The sequence below is a fragment of the Malania oleifera genome, chromosome 8 (genome assembly GCF_029873635.1).
Source record: "Malania oleifera isolate guangnan ecotype guangnan chromosome 8, ASM2987363v1, whole genome shotgun sequence".
In the NCBI taxonomy this organism is placed as follows: Eukaryota; Viridiplantae; Streptophyta; class Magnoliopsida; order Santalales; family Ximeniaceae; genus Malania; species Malania oleifera.
In genome coordinates this window covers 84,726,762-84,745,167 of record NC_080424.1, presented here as the reverse complement: position 1 = coordinate 84,745,167, position 18,406 = coordinate 84,726,762, and positions in this window count along the sequence as shown.

Here is an 18,406-nt window from a genome sequence, read left to right as displayed (position 1 = left end):
CTCAATTTTTCTTTAAATATGCCGCTAAATCGATGATCGGGCACCATCACGGGGTCTTAGTTGTGATCGTGGTCATTTTGACCAGAGTAAATTACGAATTTGGGTTTTCTAGGCCCCACTCCAAAGCGAGAGTAGGATTTAGAGAATTAAGTAAATTAGTTATATTTAAGGGTATAATTATTTATTTGAATCTTATGTGTTTAGGAAATATTAAAATAATATTTTATTTAAGGTTGATTTAATGAAACTAAAATTTTTATTTCAGGTCTTGAGTGAGTGTTGTAGGTATCTTTTTGGGGTTCTTGTTGGCATAATTCAAGAAACCAAGTAAGGGGAAACATATATATTAAACCAGATTTTAATTAATTAATTGAAAAATGAAATATGTTATGAATATACGTGTATATTTATTTGTATGGATTTAAAATTCCAAACATTTAAATTATGCTTTTTGAGCCTAGGGATGTTTTATTAGATACATATATTTGAAATTGAACTGATGAAAGTGAAAGATATTTTTAAGATAATTATGTAAGAAATGAAAAGTATATTTTCAGCGTATAAATGTTAAATATAGGTTGGCTTATTTTACAGAAAATATATATGAATTTTACTACTAAATAGTGTAGTATGAGTAAATTGGAATTTTGTGTGGAAATATTTTATATGTATGAGATGCATGATATATAGGAAATGAACTGAGTATGAAAATGTTATATGAAATATGTTGAATGTGAGTGTGAATACAATCATGTAAAACAGTTCAAAGATGTTGGGTAAAACATGTAACAAGCTGACATTTATCTAGGTGTTTTTTTTTTTTTTTTTTTCATATATACTATAACAACTATAATGCTCTGATACCAAATTGAATTAAACCCAACCATCAACCTAAGCAGCGAGAAGTGGAAATCAAATAAATATATCCACATATAATTATATACAATACGAGAGTGTTAAATTGTTTCCCAAAATATACATGTACGATTGTTCCTCAAAATACCCTCAACTGGGTTAGGGCTATACAAAAATACTCACTGTCTACTGACAAGGCAGTACTGCAACCCCTCTATCTATGAGCCTAGTTTGCTTGCCTACCTGGGTCACCTGAAAAATGTTAAAGTAATGGGATGAGCCAACGCTCAGTAAGACGAAATATGCTATTGTTAGTGTGTGGCAAATGAATTACAATATTATGAAAATTTGTTTCTATATAATCATGTATAACTGGATCTGTAAATATAGTACAAGTAATAGAAACCACCACCATTTTTCATGTTGTTTAACATATCTGTATTTTAGGTTGCTATTCAAAATACTTCTAATCTACATAAGTATATTCTATGTCTCTGTAGATTTGTATATACATAATAATAACTAAAAACTTCCCTGTGGATAACTGTGTGTCATGATTTAACCCCTCATGATAGGGTTGTGCGGCCCGTAGGCAGGATCTACCTAGGTTGGCCGACTAGGGTAAATCACTACACTCCCTCAGTCAGATCGACCACTCCTCAGCCCATATCTGATGGGGAGCCTGTCCACGTCTGGGCACGATCGACCTACTACCACATATTATCTAAATAGGTGGTTGCACTTTGAACTGAAATATATGTAGCTACGGTACCGTGCTTTGTCAACTGTAATGATCCAATAGGGTCTGATACTATATAATATATTTCTATATACAACTATCTGAATTACCATGATTCTGAAATAACTGTATTAACCATAACACTGAAGTAAACTGTAACTGTGTCAATTGTATTTCTGAACTGAACTGTAATCCGTATGTCATGGTATTGAAAACTGTATAATCATGGTACTGAAAACTATATAATCATGGTATTCTATAATTACTATAAAAACATATCCACTGGCTATATATTCTATAAAGCATACCCTGAAAATACTGTAAAACATGTTTCTGTACTATATTTATATTCTTAAGCCACATAGTAATTTAATACATAATATTCATAATTAATAATCTGTATAATGTCCTGCTGTAAATAATAAAATGGTAAAATTATACATTTCTTACTAGAAATCATTTTAGAATTACCTAACATAGCATACTTCCCTTACCTGTTTTGTTCTAAAACCCCCCTACTATAGCAGGTCTACACCCGCAGGGCTCTCCACTCAACACCCTAGAAATAACATTTGTCAGAACAAAATATCAATATTTCTTTGCATACATCATTTCCTACAATTGTCAGAAGGCCAAAAATTAACTAAAAGGCCTTACCCTGATTCTGAAAAGAAATTTGACTCAATCCCACCAACGATTCACCCTAGCAGACTTGAACATAACTCTGTCAGGAGCGTCGTGGTGGCCTCAGACCGTCGATCCGATGACTGACGGGACCAAAATCGAAGAGAGATAGAAGAGGGGTCATATGAGAGAGAGAGAGAGAGAGAGAGAGAGAGAGGAGAGAGAGCGGCGCTGGATTTCTGAATTAATCCGAAGTTTTGCACTATTTATACTGCAGGATTCGTCGATGAGCCACGTCACCTCGTTGACGAGTCCTGTAGAAAGTTCATCAATGAATCTACACCCTCGTCAACAAATTTTAAACTTCCCAAAAATCCTCTCTCGGTATCTTCTCGTCAACGAGGTCCTGAAGAACCCTCGTCGATGAAACCCCTGTGTTCATCGACGAAGCCTGGAAAATTTTCTTGGAATTATCACCTTCAAGATGCAATGTCGTCGACGAACGCTTCATTTTCCTCTCTCTTTATTATTTAAATGTCATTATTCTTCGGTTCGTTACAAAATAGCTAAAAGATTATGGGTAAAACAATTGAAAGATGTTGGGTAAAACAGCTGAAAAATGTTGGGTAAAACAGTTAAAAGATGTTAGGTAAAACAACTAAAAGATGTTAGGTAAAACAACTGAAAGATGTTAGGTAAAACAACTGAAAAAGGTTAGGAAAAACGACTAAAAGATGTTAGGTAAAATAGCTTAAAGATACTGGGTATGTTATGAAATGAAATAAAAATGGAAATGAATAAAACGGAAATGAAATGTGAAATGAGAACAATGTAAAATGGGAAAGAGTCACGTAAAGTGAAATGAAATGAAATGTAAAAGATGGAAACATGAACAATTGAGAAATGCAGAATAATGGTAAACAAAATAATGTACTATGGTACTATCTGTATTTATGTTAGTAGAACATGTTACGTTTGGGCAAGGCAAACTCTTCGCTCGAGGGCTTGCTTAGAAAGGCAAGTGCCCTAGTTGTATCAAGTGTAGCAGTAGGTTGCATAACGTGTTAAGGTAAAGGGAATCTACTTGTATGGGCGAGTAGATTTCCCTATTCTTGGGAGCCTTCGTTAGTAAAATTTTGTATGAACTGTGTGAGTACGAGATTAATCTGTCACTTAAGGGTTTACTATTGACCTTATAGGTCATTCCCGATTTTGATAATGACAAATACACTTTGTATTTGATGGTTTTCAAGTTTGTGTGTAGGATCATACTAATTGCATCATATTGATGGCATGCGGCACACAGTGACTTCAAGCAAAAGAACACCCAGAAGATTCATTGTTGCAATTTTATAAGTTTAACATTGGGTTTGTAATAGTAATATAGAAACGGTCTGTAATAATTAATGCATGACATGCATGTAGGAACTAAAGCACAAGACCATAGTTTGACCTTAGGGATCACAATTAACCGATGCCGGATATTTTTGGCAAGCAAATTGACCTTAGATCGACCCCTAGGTCCTTGCACAACACTTTATATAGTCCCCAACATCACTTATTATATTTGGGGAATTAAATAATGCAAAATTGGACTTGAATTGAAAAACTTGAGAGAGCTCGGGCAACCAAACCAGTGGCGTTTAAAATGCCTTAGGTGACTGAACCTCGGACAAAGTCAAATTGTTGACTTCTTGTTCGGCAGACCGAACCAATTTTAATGTATCCTCCTTGGTCACCCGAACCCGTGTCAGAACACTTTTCACCAACCCGGGCTCCCGAACCTTCGTGTTTAAAATACCCTCAGGCGAGTGAATTGGTAAGTTTGGGTTATCGAACATATAACTGGGCACCCGAACCGCGGACAGAATGCATCTAACTTTTGTTCAGCCAACCGACCCTAATTTCGAGCACCCAAACTGTTAAAAAATTAATTTTTTGACGGAGTCTATTCAAGCACCCGAACCTCAAACCGGGCACCCAAATCTCTCGGGATAAATTATTTTTTACCAAGGTTAAATTTAATTAAATGGGGTTAATTTTCCTAATTGGTTTTAAAACATTCCTAATAATGACCCCTATGTCCCCAACGGCTATAATTTGGCCTTTGATGATATATATAGGGTCTCATTTGTGCAAATTAAGAAGAGAATAGCAAGATAATTTGTAATGACCCGAAGAATAATGATATTTAAATATTAAAGAGAGAGGAAAATGGAAATATAACGGAAGGAGGAAGCAGCCTTTGTTCGTCGATGACGTGGCAGTATATGCTCGTCGACGAGAAAATACCCAGAGACGTTTTGGGCGATTCTGAATTTCGTCGATGAGGGTGAGAGTTCGTCGATGAGATGATATAACTCGTCGACGAAGCCTATATTATAAATAGACCAAACCTCAGATTTTATGTAGAAAATTGGTAGAAAATCTCTCTCTCTCTCTCTCTCTCTCTCTCTCTCTCTCTCCTCCCTACGGTTTCTCTCTCCTCTCTCTTCGATTTCGACTTCGCTGTTCGCCAGATCAATGATCTGAGGCCACCACGACGCTCCTGGAAAAGTTCTCTCCAAATCTACTAGAGCGAATCGTTGGTGGGGCATAATTGAAATTCGTCCCTAGTTTCAGGTAAGGCTTTTTAAGTGAAATTTGGTCTTACCGTGGTTATAGGAAATGTTTTTCACGGAAAAATATTGAAGTTTGGTTATGGGGATTGTTGGATTCAGGGTGTTGAACGGGGAACCCTGCGAGTGCAGGACTAGCGCATTTAGGGGGTTTCTTTTCAGTATCAGGTAAGGGAATAAACTAAAGTCGTTATTTTTCACGCAAATTACTATTATTTATCAGCAAATTAATTTTCAGAAAAATATGTATTATATCTGAATATTATTGAGTAAAATGCATATTTGGGAAAATACTACTGTTACACAGGAACTACGCTTTTAGAATGAAATTATGATTTTATTCAACATTGTGTGGCATGAATATTATTTTTACATGATATGTATTATATTATGGCAATTTTATGAATAAGCATGTTTTTAGGAATTATGAAATAATGCAGTATGTGATGATTTTGAAATACATGATAAAAGACTTATTTACTCAAAATGATACGTATGAGATTTTCAGCGCAAAGCCGTGATTGATAGCCGGTGCAAGGCCGTGTATATTATATGTTTCCAGTGCAAGGTCGTGTTTATGAAATATTCGGCGCAAGGGCGTATATACGAAATGATCGGCGCAAGGCTGTATTTATGAAATTATGGAAAATGCTATCAATCCATTTATGTTATTATCATGTATTATATGTTATCAGAACTCGGATGTTAGTTTAGTTCAGTTTCAGGAGTATGATATCGTAGCTATACAGATCAGATTACTATGTTCAGATTTGTGCTAACCACTCCACGAGGGGGTGGGAGATGGATAGTCGATGTGGATTTCAGTGTAGAGTTGTAGACGTCCACCTGGCAGTCCGGACCAGGGTGTGGCAGGCCCATCATACTTACAAATATTTTTAACTCGACAGTGGTCGACCAGCCATTGTCGGGTCCCGCCTTCGGGCTGCACAACCCATCATGGGAGGTAATATGTGACATTAGCTAACTATACATCCTAGGTGAATTTTTAGTGTTATCAGCTATATCAGATATTTTCTGAATTGTATGATTTATTAGAAAATACGAAAGTATATGATTATTCAGTATATATGATGAATGTTTTCAAGGATATGAAATGTACTGTATATGTATAATTGCATCAAATATTCATGTTGTAACATAACTATATTTAGTTTATTTTCCCTTATTGAGAAGTGTCTCACCCCCAATATTAAATAACTTTTCAGGAAATCCAGAAAGACTGGCGGATCGAGGTTTGAGTTAAGTCTGTGTTACCCCGTTAGAAGGGTAAGTGTTGAACTAGGATCAACGGTTTTTGTTGTAAGATCCTAGGAAATGCTTTTTGGTATTTTGGAAATTGTATATAATTACAGAATGTGATGCTTTATAGTTAACTCTGGTATTATGTATTTTATGGTTTGAGAATGTGATTTTATATTTACTGCTACTTAAGTTTTCTGTTGTGAATGTCAGATACATCCCCGTTACCCACAGGTTCGGGTGGACTGTATTCTTATTTATGCTTAATTATATGTTAAGATAAGCAGGTCGTTACATAATTGATCAAAAATCCTCTCAATTTATAAAAGCTTATCTTGCCTATTTTACTCCAAATACTCTTATACATCCATATCCTTGATTAATCCTAATTTTGTGAGAGTTTCTTATTATGCTATTGCTTGTTATAAATTGCTTATACTCCCATTGTTTTTCTTGACTGATTGTTATTGTTTTTAGGGAGTCAAGCAAGAGTTTTCCCACAGATTTTTATTTGATAAATCTAGTTTTGGGAAAAACTCATTAGCTTAAGGATCTTTGCAATGTCATTGCAAAGATTCCTATAGCAATAATATTTTGTGTGCAAAATCTTTTTTACAGGCTATATTCGTCAAACTACTCTTGTGCTTATTTTATTGAAGGAAAATATTTTGAGTTAGTTTGAATGTTCGATCACCATCTTTGAAACCCTAATCAAGTATTGAGATTTATTATATCTAGTTTCAAAGAAATAGCTTGTTAGAACACTCTTGTGCTTGATTATTTATAAACATAACTTTGAGTGTTGATAACACACATAGAGCACTGAGCTTATATTTCATACATCATTGAGATGCATTGATTATATTTTATGTAGTGGTACATATCAGTTTGTGTAAGAAGCGTTTATTTGTACAAAAATTTCATATTGATTGTATTCTAGGCATGAGCCTGAAGAGGGACACCAGCCCTATTGAATAGTCTCGAATTGACTTAGACCCGGTTAGGAAAGTTAGGTACACCATCCTGGTAAGGTGTAAGTTGAGGTCAGCTCTGTTAATTGACCTAGTTGTAATTAGTGTCACTCCACCTGTTAAGTGAGCATTAGGGGAATCTTCGGGCTTGCGAACTAGAGGTGGGGACGTAGGCACAGTTGGCCGAACCCCGATAACATATTGTGTGTGCATTTTATTTTTTCATAATTTATTTACCGTACGTGTATGTTATATTGTGAATGTTCTGCATGATTTAATTTTTGCACATTATATTTATCTGTGCATATTGGAACTACATAGACAGACCCTAGGTTTGTGTAATACTGGTTGTTGGATTAAATGAACCTAGGAAGAAAGTTTAAAATTCCAATTCACCTCCACTCTTGGGAATACACTAAAGCTAACACTTATTGAGTAAGGTGAGTGTCCTAGTATGTTTCAGCTATGACCTTTGGGCTACCTAATGTATCAGAGCATAGGGGTGCTACTTGTATGAGCGGGTAATCACCCCTATCCTTAGGTAATCTCGTGAGTAAAATACCTTACATGTGTTTGACAAGATCAAAAAATGATTTCATAAATTATGTTAATGATTTGAAAATGATGAATAATATGTTATATACAAACCTCATGTTGGCCACACACTGTCTTAATATATTATTTCTTCCCTTACTGAGATGTGTCCCACCCGAATATGAACTTATCTTTTTCAGGACCTCCACATGATCGAACTTAGAGAGCTCGAGTTATTATAGAATTTTTGAGAAAAATGGTATAATTTTGATGATATTTTGGGATGTATATATTTTATGTTTTATGTTGTATTTTTTAAGTTTTCTGAGAAATGGATAATGTTGAATACAGGAAGTTGTAGATTATGTTTTTGGAGATATATGTGTATGTGGATACATGTTGATGTATGGTTTGTTTTGAATGTAGTTAGATGTAGAAAACTCTAGTATTAGTGGAAGATTATATTTATGTTTTTTGCTGCATAAATGATATTAAAACGTAAGTTAGCAGGTAAAGGAATTGATTAGTAGCACTCCGGACCCACTTTGGGGGTCAGGGCGTTACAGATGGTATCAGAGCCATGGCCAACCGGAAGTGTGATAAGATTCACATCGCCTAATTATGGAAATGTCAGAGCATTAGGTTTTGAGATTTTGAAAACCTAGGGATGATTTATACCAGAGTATAGGAATCAATTAGGATAAGGATACTAGATGGATAGGTTAGGTTGGGTGTTAAGGCATATAGGATTTTTTTTTTTTTTAGTTTAATGGCAGAAATATATCGACAATTTCCTGTGATTTTTCTGAAACAGTTGACGGTCTCAAAAAAGCCATGGTAAACCTTAGATGATTTCGTTTCTGAGCTGTGAGACTGGTCTTTACATGGGGAACTTGGATGTATATTGGATTTAAATTATATAATTGTGTTGTTAGATTTATGATATGGAATTCTTATCCCTTTTCTATCCTACTTTCAGGATGGATCCTAGAGATGAGGACGTAGAGGCAAAAGGAAGGGATGATTCAGAGACCTCCAATGAAAAGGAAATTGATACCTCTGAGATGTTGAGAGGTATAGCTAGACAAGTTAAGGCAAAAATGAAGAAGGATTCTAGAGAATAGAACTGCCCAATTGGAGTTGAGGGCAATAGCATTAATGAATTTATTAGGTTGAACCCTCCTACTTTTGAGGGAGGACCTAATATGGTGATTGTAGAGAACTGGGTTTAGCATATATAAGAGATATTGGAGGTACTCGGCTGCACGGACGAGCAGACGGTCCGTTATGCTGCATTTAGGATGACTGGAGATGCAAAATGCTAGTGGCTTTCTGTGAAGCTACTAGAGGAGCAAAGGCTGGTAAAGATAGCGCTGACCTAGGAGTGATTTCAGGAGCCGTTCTTTGATAGGTATTTTCCTTTATCAGTCAGATAGGAAAAGATTGAAGAGTTTACTAACTTGACCCAGGGGAATATGACTGTTGGGGAGTATGCAGCGAAATTTGTGGAGCTATCATGCTTTGCACCATTTCTAATCCTAAACGAGGCAAGGAATGCCAGGAAATTTGAAAAAGGTCCGAAACGCAAAATTTATGAGCTGGTGGTGGGGTTTTAGGTTCAGAATTTCTCAGATTTAGTTGATAAAGCTTTGGTGCTGGAGAAGAGCATCTAGAGCAGCATAGGGCCTGTAGTGCAGAAGAAGAGACCTGCACCATCTAGTTTTCAGGTTGTGGTCGGTTAGGGATTAGGGAATAAAGGGAAAGATGTAGTAAGCTTGAGATTGGAGACAGGAGATCGGGGTTATCCCGGTTTTCAGGGTAATCAATCATACCCCGAATGTTAGACATGTAACAAGGGGCATAGGGGTGAATGCTGGTTTAGGAATCCTACCTACTTCAAATGTGGTAAACCAGTGCATGTTAAGAAGAATTGTCGGAAATCATTGCTTGTAGTACCTGCACAGACCTATGATCGAGGGAAATAGCATATACCATAAGGTAGAGGTGGACCAGCACGTGTTTATAAGATGGTCCTAGATGAGGCAGATAAAGTCAAGGGGGCAAGTATGAATTTATGTTTAACATAATGATGATTTTATTTAATTAGTGATGATTCAAAAATTTATTTAGGAGACATATTTACTGAATTGTATGACGTATAATAAATCATAGAATTATGGAAATGAAAGATTAGGTAACAAATTTTGAGGATGAAATTTATTTTTAGGAGGGGAGAGTGTAAAGACCTAGAAAATAAAAAATGATTAAAATAATTAGAAAAAAATAATAAATAAAATAATAAATAAATAAATAAAAGGAATAGTATGAAAAAAAATATAATAAAATAAAATAAAATAAGATTAATTATTAATTAATTAATTACTAATTAATTGAATTAATAAATTAGTTAAAAGTTATTTAATTGAATTAATTAAGTAAATTATACTATGGGTATATATATATATAACATAAAATAATGTAATGTTTGAATTAAATGAATTAGATTTCAATTTGAAATCCAATTGAATTGAAACCCTTATCTCTCCGGCCCTCTCTATTCACGCCTCTCATATCTCTCTCAGTCTCTCTCACTTCCCAACATCTCCCCTTCGTCTCCGTCTCTCTCTTTCTTTATTTCTCGGCGGATATTCAGTCGATCGGGAAATGGAAGGTGTCGTTGGGCTCCTAACTCCGCCACCGACATTTCTACTAGAGCGGATTTGTTGTAGGAGCAGCGTAGGTACTATTCCTAGGGTAAGGTAACTTTTCCCTATTTTCTCAATTTTCCCTTAAATCTGCCATTAAATCGACAATCGCGTACTACCACGGGGTCCTAGTCGCGATCGTGGTCATTTTGGTCGGAGTAAATTTCCAATTTGGGTTTCCTAGGCCCCACTCCAAAGTAAGAGTGAGATTTGAGGAATTAAGTAAATTGGTTACATTTGAGGGTATAATTAGTTATTTGGAATTTATGGGCTTAGGAAATATTAAAATAGTATTTTATTTAGGGTTAATTTAATGAAACTATGATTTTTATTTTAGGGTTCGGGTGAGTGCCGTAGGTATCTTTTCGGGGTCCTTGTTGGCATAATTCAAGAAACCAGGTAAGGGGGAATATATATATAACCAGATTTTGATGAATCAATTGGAAAATGAAATATGTTATGAATATACGTGTATATGTGTTTGTATGAGTTTAAAATGCCAACCGTTTATATTATGCTTTCTAAGCCTAAGGTTGTTTTATTAGATACGTATATGTGAAATTGAACTGATGAAAGTAAAAGATATCTTTAAGATAATTTTGTAAGAAATGAAAGATATATTTTCAGCATATAAATGTTAAATGTAAGTTGGATTATTTTACAGGAAATATATATGAATTTTACTGCTAAATAGTGTGGCATGAGTAAATTGGAATTTTGTGTGTGTCGCGACATCTCGGCGCACGTGTGCCTCAGGGTGGCGAAATAAAAATTATGGTTTAAATTTTTGGGAAAAACATGAATGAAATCGCCACTAACCTTTTATTGATGTTAGAACACTTGATTACTACCAAATTACGGGTTGAATCGGTCTGCATTACTAAAGCCGAGATTTGGAGTTCGGTTACGCAAGGGGAAGGTACGAGCACCCCCTATACACCCGTTCTTACGAACGGTATCTAATTAATTATGAAATTATCTCACCAATTAAATTCAAGAACTCTTTGAAATTACTCCCTTTTAGTGAATTTTTGAAATACACATGTAAAGCAATAAATCACACAAAAATATATATAATATATATATTCCCTCATAACTAAGGTACGTGAAGCCCAAAAGCTCATACTTTTTTTTGAAATCATAGGGATGAAAATAAAAAATAATTATAATCGTAAAATAAAAACAAATAATACAAATACTAAAAATACCACAATTGAATATACGCATACTTCAAAATAGAATAATGAGAGTAATAATAATAATAATAATAATAATGAAAACAAATACGATAATAATATTAATAATGATAATGGTAACACTAATAATAATAATAATAATAATAATAATAATAATAATAATAATAATAATAATAACGATAATAAAAAATAATAGTAATAATAACAATAATAATAGTGATAATAATAATAGTAATAATAATAAATATAATAGTAATAATAATAAATAATAAATAATAATAGTAATAATAATATTAAATATAATAATAAACACAATAATGATGCTGATAATAATAAATAATAATAATAATAATAATAATAATAATAATAATAATAATAATAATAATAATAATAATGGTATTGTTAAATGACAATAAAGATAACATACATATTTTAATAATATGATATTTACCTTAATATGGACACACAATCAGTGATGTACATAATACATAGAGAAACAAAATTACCAAAACTAAGGAAACGATCTATTACTCAAATTATGGAAACCAAGTAAACTTAGGATTAACAGGTAATTATACAAGGGCAAGAAGGTAGTGAAATAATGAAAACGAATTCAAACTATTCCTAATACGTAGACAATCAATGTGGTTACCAATATGAAATTATGATAATAATTCAAAACAAAAATCAATATACCATTCTAAATTTTTTATATGTTAAATATAATAATAAAGCAAGATAACAATCTTACACATGATATGATAATAAAAACTATAAGATGAATATTACACATTTGAATCAAGACCACGATAATAAAAATCTTACGCATAATAAACACAACATAATAACAACAAAACCCTAAGAATACATATTAAACATTAAAAACAATATAAACTTTACAATATGAATACTAACATTTTAATAAATACTACCATAATAAGATCTTACAATATGAATACTACCCAAATAAATACAATGAATAACAACCACACCCTAAAAATACATATTAAATATTAAATTATACACATCAACAATATAAACCCTTACAATGCTAATATTAATATTTTGATAACCCTAAATGTCACGCCCCGAACTTGGAAATGGGACCCAGGGGTTAAAATGTAATCTAACATGTCCCTATATCATACAAATCATCCAAAGACACAGGACAATGAATGAGGGTCCGACCCCGTAGGGTTACCAGGCACCCTATACACATCAAAAGATACGCAGCAAAAATAAGGTCTTTCTATACAAGCATGGTACCATACCAGAGTTTATACAAGAGCAGAAACAAGGCTCTATCATACAACGTACAAACGGGTGCCCAACGTATCTCAAAACGCTAACCCACAAAACACAAGTCCTAGCGCTTACCCAAGTGCTACCCGTAATACACCGGCCACTACGCTCCCGACACAAGGACGCTAGTTCCTGTTACTCGAAGGACTTGAAAAATATGTACGTACAACAAAGGTGAGACACCTCTCAGTAAGGAAAACACAGGTTACATTAGTGTGTGGCATTTGAGTGCTATCATGATAGCAAAATGTACACAGTTAAAAGCATTTCCAGTGTTTTCACAATGCAGTTCCAGTACAGTGCATACATGCACACATATGCATACGCATGCCCATGATCTACCTGGTGTCATCACACCCCTCGGCCCGAAGCCAGTCCGCGATATTCGGTGTTAGCCCATAGCTAATCCACGATACATGGTGCCATTGGCACATGGCTAGTCCTAGACTCCCATAGCATCGTACCGACGCAAACTGGTGGATCCACACCCTTCAGTGATCAACTCGTATAGGCTCGCGCCCTCGGATATAGAGCCAAACACTCTTACCTACATGACAGGCGATAAACACATGCCCTCGGATATAGAGGCGGATACTCTTTCATACCTGGAACAATTTGGAACCCAGTTCCTACTGCATTTCAACAAAACACAACCATGCATGCTCATATAACCAAACAAACCACACTCATTTGGTAATCTAAAATCATGGTTTTCCAAACACATACAGTTTAATAAGCCAAGGCACGACCATCCTTATATCACAGTATAAATCATCTTATGCATACAATTTTCAACAAAACCAAGGATGCAGCCCAATACCCTCTTTTTCCAAAAATTGTAATCGTGAAAAACCCAAAGTTTTACCCATTAGATCCCCCCCAAATGAGAAACCAAAACGCACACGGGACCATGAACCACAGTTCTACCGAATCCGATTTCAAAAACAACCAATATAAATTGTATTCCCTCACCTTTCCCCTAAAAGACCAATCCCAAACTCTACGACTCCTAAACAGCTAACCAAGTTCTCAAAACCTACAAAACGCAGTACAGAATATATACTAATGACTTCATTCTCTACCTAACAACCAGATTAGAAAATAAAACCGAGCCTTATCTCGATTTTTTTCCAAAACCCAAAAATCTCCGAAACGAGTTTCCAATCCGCAGAACTTGTAGAGAATCTTTCACTGATCCTCATGGTAACTTTGGATTGTCAAATCAGATAATAACCGATGAAGAAATCTAGAGAGACGGAGAATAGGAAGAGTTTTTAAAGAGATAGAGAGAGAATGAGATTTATTAGCTGAGAAGTAATGAAAATGGATATTTATAGTACCCTTGACTCAGCAGTTCTCGTCGACGAATTGCGTTCTCGTCGACAAGACCATATAGTCTTCTCGTTGATGAGACCATGACCTCATTGACGAGCCTGGGATTTTTGGTTTTATGAAACACCTTGGCTTCTCCACATCAATGAGCGTTGAATTTCGTCGCACTTCACAGTACCTCTCGGTTTCTCCTCGTCAACGAACACCTGCTCCTTGTCGACGACAAATATGAGGCCTTCGTCGACGAACTCTGGCTTCATCAACGAAGCCTATTTAATTACCTTTTCACCCCTCTCTTCATTAATTAAACCCATATTCCAAGTTTGGGTTCTTACAACCTCTCCTCCTTACAAAAATTTCTTCCTCGAAATTTGTAATCTCTCATTCATGAACTCATACATACAATCAAACACTCACACATACACTTAACTCAAGAGAAAAACTGGTGACTACTACAATGCAGCCCCATCATAACACATACATACACACCCTCACTTATGGCGGAGGAATACCGTGGTCACAACATAAACTATCTCAGGAGTTCACAATACACACTCCCGATGACTAACCAACTATCCCAACCCAAAGCAGGATGACGTACACACACTCAAAACAACTGTGGATATCTCTGGTGTATTTTCGTTTCTAGTTCCCAAGAAGCTTCCTTAACCGTGTGGTTTTGCTACAATACCTTCACTAACGATATCTCTTTAGTACGAAGCTTCTGAACTTTATGGCCAAGAACCTGAACATGTATCTCTTTATACGCTAAAGTATCCCCAATTTCCAAATCATCATAACCGATAACATGTGATGGATCCAGTATGTACCTCCTCAACATGGATACGTGAAATACATCGTGGACCCTCAAGAGTGCTAGTGGTAATGCAATCCTACCAGACCCACTCACTCAAGAACCTCGAATGGTTCAATGTACCTTGGGCTCAACTTGCCCTTCCTCCCGAATCTCATCACCCATTTCATCAGAGTGATTCTCACAAATACCTTACCCCCCACCTCGAACTCCAACTCACAATGGCAAACATCTGCGTAACTCTTCTGCCGACTTTAAGCTAATTTAATCCTTTTCCGGATCAAACCCACATTCTCAGATGCCTGCTGCACAAGTTCAGGTCCTAACACCTGACGTACACCAACCTCATCCCAATGCAAAGGAGATCGACACCTCTGACCATACAAAACCTCGAACGGTGCCATCTCGATACTAGCCTAGAAGCTGTTATTATAAGTGAACTCTACTAGTGGCATAAACTGTATCCAACTACCACCAAAGTCTAATACACAAGTTTACAACATATCTTCCAAGATCTATATCGTCCTCTCCAACTTTTCATCAGTTTGGGGATGAAACGCTATACTGAAAGTAAGCTTCGTCCCCAATGCTTCCTGCAAGCTCATCTAGAATCGAGAAGTAAACCTTGGGTCTCGATCTGCAACAATGGATACTAGTACCCCGTGCATTCTCACAACCTCATGCCCGTACATATCTGCTAGCCTACTCAAAAGATAGCTAACCTTCATCGGTATGAAGTGAGAAGATTTTGTCAATCTATCCATAGTCACCCAAATAGCATTCTGCCTATGAAGTGCTGGTGGCAATCCGGTCACAAAATTTATGGTAATATGCTCCAATTTCCATACTGGAATAGGCAAAGGCTGCAATGGCCCTACCGGCCTCTTTTGTTCAGCTTTCCCCTACTGACACGTCAGACACCGCTCCACGAACTAAGCAATCTATCTCTTCATACCACTCCACCATAAGTTCTCGCGCAAGTCCGGATACATCTTTGTACTACAAGGATGTACCGTATATAACGAACGATGCGCTTCCTCCAATATCACCCTTTTGATCTCATTGTCATTCAGAACACACAGCCTATTCCCAAACCTCAACACACTCCCTCAGAGATGTTGAACTTTGTAGCCAATCCTTGCCAGACCTTTTCCATCACCTTTTCCAACTTTGCATCACTAGCCTGCACAACCTTTATATGCTCAAACAAAGTCGGTTGGACCACCAAACTAGCAAGGAAAGCTTAATGATCACCACTTACCAACTCTATACCTGAGCTCTCCAGATCCCGTCTGATGTAATGCTGAGTCACAACTACAGATACTACCACATTATCCGACTTCCGACTCAGCGCATCAGCCACCACATTAGCTTTCCCTGGGTGATAACTGATGGTGCAATAGTAGTCCTTGATTAACTCAAGCCATCGCCTCTGCCTCATATTTAAATCCTTCTGCGTGAAGAAATGCCTGAGACTTTTGTGGTCAGTAAAGATCTCGCATTGCACACCATACAAGTAGTATCGTCAAATCTTCAGCGCGTATACAATAGTAGCCAATTCTAGATCATACGTAGGATAATTCTTCTTATATTCTTTCAGTTGCCAAGAAGCATTTGCTACTACTTTGCCCTGCTGCATAAGCACACATCCTAGACCCTTCAAAGATGCATCGCTATAAATCACAAAACAGCCATCCCTCGAAGGAATGGTCAAAATTGGAGTAGTAACCAGTTGGTGCTTCAACTCCTGAAAACACTGCTCGCAATCACTAGTCCACTCAAATTTCACTCCCTTCTTGGTCAATCGAGTAAAAGGCCCAGACAGTTTAGAAAAATCTTCCATGAATCGATGATAGTAACCCACCAATCCTAGAAAACTTTGAACCTCCTACACATTCTTCGGCCTTACCCAGTCGACCATCACTTCGATCTTGCTAGGATCAACTGATATACCGTCACCAGTCACCACATGGCCTAGGAATGCAATTTGATCCAATACTAACCTCAGATGGTCCTCATGCTCTTCTATACTCCCCGAGTATACCAGAATATCGTCAATGAATACTGCCACGAATCGGTCCAGGTACTCGTGGAAAACCTTGTTCATAAGATCCATAAATACTGCCGGAGCATTCGTCAACCCAAAAGGCATGACTAAGAACTCGTAGTGGCTGTATCTAGTATGGAAAGCAGTCTTCGCTACATCCTTAGATCTGACCCTCACCTGATGATATCCTGACTGTAGGTCAATCTTCGAAAAGACCTGAGTCCCCTGCAACTGGTCAAAGAGATCATCAATACAAGGTAAAGGATAGCAATTCTTCACAGTCATTTTATTGATCTCATGGTAATCAATGCACATCCGCATCGACCCATCCTTCTTTTTCACAAATAGTACTGGAGCTCCCTAGGGCGAAACATTAAGTTGAATGAAACCCCTGTCCAGTAATTCCTGTAACTGCTCCTTTAACTCCCGAAGTTCTGCTGGAGCCATTCGGTACGGAGCTTTAGAGATTGGTGCCTTGCTAGGCAGCAACTCTATAGTGAACTCCACCTCACGATCCGGAGGTAAATCGGGTAAATCATCTGGAAACACATTTGGAAACTCGCTGACTACCTGAATATCCTCAAGCCTCAACTCATCCCGCACGGTTTCGTCACACAAGCTAGGTACCCCTGATACCCATCCAAGAGTAATCTCCTCGCCTGCAATGTCGATAGAACCTATGGCATCGAACGCACACACGATCCCACAAATTCATATTCTTAGTCCCTAGGAGGTTGAAACAGTACTACCTTCCGACAACAGTAGATTACAGCATAACTAGAGAACAACTAATCTATCCCTAAAATGATATTGAACCTTGACATATCATACACCATAAAATTCGCCAGTAGCAGCCTCCCCTGAATTACAACTAGGCAGTTTACTAACATCCTCCTACAAAATGATATACTCCCAGATGGTGTAGTAACAGATAACACCTCGTTCATAACTTGGGTTTCAACCCCACACAATTTATCAAAACTCACGGATACAAAAGAATGGGTTGCACCCGAATCAAACAACACAAAAGCTTTATTTGAAAGCAATAATAAGGTACCTGTCACTACATTCCCTGCATGTTCAGCATCTGCTGGAGTGAGAGAGTATACTCTGGCCAAAGCTATATTCTCCTGAATGTTTCCTCAAGGTATCTAGTTGCTACCCCGATTCACACTAGATGCAGGCATATCTTTCTTTGATACATGACAGTCGCAAGCCATGTGGCCTGACCAACCACAATTATAGCAGTTACCCCCAAAAGACCAGCACTTGCCTTCATGCCATCTGAGGCACCTAGTATAACGATCACTAGTCTGGCTCGTCTAAGGACCCCGTCGCTCGGTATTCTAACGATAACCCAAGCCCTTGCTCTTCTTCTTCCATGATCCCTGAAAAGATCCTGACTGAGA